Consider the following 2,500-nt stretch of genomic DNA (forward strand, 5'->3'; position numbering starts at 1 on the left):
GTGCAGAGGCCATGAAAACACTGATCCAAATAAAAAGCTTACAGCACCTAGTATTCCCATTCAGTCTCCCAACCAAGTACTAACCAGGCCCAACTCTGCTTTGCTTCCAAGGTCAGATGAGATCGGGCTTTGTCAGAGTGGTATGGCCGTAAGCGAAGCTGACCCCAAATGGGGCCTATTTAAATAGTGTAATCAAAAGACTGACTGAGTGACTGACTGATTGATTGATTGGGTCCCCTTCAAACCTGTGTCCAACCTTTATCCCAAAACAGGATGTTGTGCAGAGGCCATGAAAACACTGATCCAAATAAAAAGCTTACAGCACCTAGTATTCCCATTCAGTCTCCCAACCAAGTACTAACCAGGCCCAACTCTGCTTTGCTTCCAAGGTCAGAGGAGATCGGGCTTTGTCAGAGTGGTATGGCCGTAAGCGAAAGCTGACCCCAAATGGGGCCTATTTAAATAGTGTAATCAAAAGACTGAGACTGACTGATGATGATTGATTGATTGATTGATTGATTGGGTCCCCTTCAAACCTGTGTCCAACCTTTATCCCAAAACAGGATGTTGTGCAGAGGCCATGAAAACACTGATCCAAATAAAAAGCTTACAGCACCTAGTATTCCCATTCAGTCTCCCAACCAAGTACTAACCAGGCCCAACTCTGCTTTGCTTCCAAGGTCAGATGAGATCGGGCTTTGTCAGAGTGGTATGGCCGTAAGCGAAAGCTGACCCCAAATGGGGCCTATTTAAATAGTGTAATCAAAAGACTGACTGACTGACTGACTGATTGATTGATTGATTGATTGATTGATTGGGTCCCCTTCAAACCTGTGTCCAACCTTTATCCCAAAACAGGATGTTGTGCAGAGGCCATGAAAACACTGATCCAAATAAAAAGCTTACAGCACCTAGTATTCCCATTCAGTCTCCCAACCAAGTACTAACCAGGCCCAACTCTGCTTTGCTTCCAAGGTCAGATGAGATCGGGCTTTGTCAGAGTGGTATGGCCGTAAGCGAAAGCTGACCCAAATGGGGCCTATTTAAATAGTGTAATCAAAAGACTGACTGACTGACTGACTGAGACTGACTGACTGACTGACTGACTGACTGACTGACTGACTGACTGAATGACTGACTGACTGACTGACTGACTGACTGATTGATGATGATTGATGATTGATTGATTGATGATTGGGTCCCCTTCAAACCTGTGTCCAACCTTTATCCCAAAACAGGATGTTGTGCAGAGGCCATGAAAACACTGATCCAAATAAAAAGCTTACAGCACCTAGTATTCCCATTCAGTCTCCCAACCAAGTACTAACCAGGCCCAACTCTGCTTTGCTTCCAAGGTCAGATGAGATCGGGCTTTGTCAGAGTGGTATGGCCGTAAGCGAAGCTGACCCCAAATGGGGCCTATTTAAATAGTGTAATCAAAAGACTGACTGAGTGACTGACTGATTGATTGATTGGGTCCCCTTCAAACCTGTGTCCAACCTTTATCCCAAAACAGGATGTTGTGCAGAGGCCATGAAAACACTGATCCAAATAAAAAGCTTACAGCACCTAGTATTCCCATTCAGTCTCCCAACCAAGTACTAACCAGGCCCAACTCTGCTTTGCTTCCAAGGTCAGATGAGATCGGGCTTTGTCAGAGTGGTATGGCCGTAAGCGAAAGCTGACCCCAAATGGGGCCTATTTAAATAGTGTAATCAAAAGACTGACTGACTGACTGACTGATTGATGATTGATTGATGATTGATTGATTGGGTCCCCTTCAAACCTGTGTCCAACCTTTATCCCAAAACAGGATGTTGTGCAGAGGCCATGAAAACACTGATCCAAATAAAAAGCTTACAGCACCTAGTATTCCCATTCAGTCTCCCAACCAAGTACTAACCAGGCCCAACTCTGCTTTGCTTCCAAGGTCAGATGAGATCGGGCTTTGTCAGAGTGGTATGGCCGTAAGCGAAGCTGACCCCAAATGGGGCCTATTTAAATAGTGTAATCAAAAGACTGACTGAGTGACTGACTGATTGATTGATTGGGTCCCCTTCAAACCTGTGTCCAACCTTTATCCCAAAACAGGATGTTGTGCAGAGGCCATGAAAACACTGATCCAAATAAAAAGCTTACAGCACCTAGTATTCCCATTCAGTCTCCCAACCAAGTACTAACCAGGCCCAACTCTGCTTTGCTTCCAAGGTCAGATGAGATCGGGCTTTGTCAGAGTGGTATGGCCGTAAGCGAAAGCTGACCCCAAATGGGGCCTATTTAAATAGTGTAATCAAAAGACTGACTGACTGAGTGACTGATTGATTGATTGATGATTGATTGATTGATTGGGTCCCCTTCAAACCTGTGTCCAACCTTTATCCCAAAACAGGATGTTGTGCAGAGGCCATGAAAACACTGATCCAAATAAAAAGCTTACAGCACCTAGTATTCCCATTCAGTCTCCCAACCAAGTACTAACCAGGCCCAACTCTGCTTTGCT

At 45.0% G+C, this 2,500-nt stretch overlaps 9 pseudogenes; all 9 read right to left on the minus strand.

The window, feature by feature from the left end:
- Positions 1-35: 35 nt before the first annotated feature.
- On the minus strand, positions 36-154 carry LOC128632423 (uncharacterized; annotated as a pseudogene).
- A 159-nt stretch (positions 155-313) lies between these two features.
- On the minus strand, positions 314-432 carry LOC128632398 (uncharacterized; annotated as a pseudogene).
- Positions 433-604: 172 nt separating this feature from the next.
- LOC128632424 (uncharacterized) lies at positions 605-723 on the minus strand (annotated as a pseudogene).
- A 176-nt stretch (positions 724-899) lies between these two features.
- On the minus strand, positions 900-1,018 carry LOC128632425 (uncharacterized; annotated as a pseudogene).
- Positions 1,019-1,279: 261 nt separating this feature from the next.
- Positions 1,280-1,398, minus strand: LOC128632426 (uncharacterized; annotated as a pseudogene).
- Positions 1,399-1,557: 159 nt separating this feature from the next.
- On the minus strand, positions 1,558-1,676 carry LOC128632427 (uncharacterized; annotated as a pseudogene).
- Positions 1,677-1,854: 178 nt separating this feature from the next.
- On the minus strand, positions 1,855-1,973 carry LOC128632428 (uncharacterized; annotated as a pseudogene).
- Positions 1,974-2,132: 159 nt separating this feature from the next.
- On the minus strand, positions 2,133-2,251 carry LOC128632429 (uncharacterized; annotated as a pseudogene).
- Positions 2,252-2,430: 179 nt separating this feature from the next.
- The window catches only part of LOC128632430 (uncharacterized), a 119-nt pseudogene continuing 49 nt past the window's right edge, over positions 2,431-2,500 (minus strand).

Source organism: Ictalurus punctatus, unplaced genomic scaffold (genome assembly GCF_001660625.3).
Source record: "Ictalurus punctatus breed USDA103 unplaced genomic scaffold, Coco_2.0 tig00007380, whole genome shotgun sequence".
Lineage (NCBI taxonomy): Eukaryota > Metazoa > Chordata > Actinopteri > Siluriformes > Ictaluridae > Ictalurus > Ictalurus punctatus.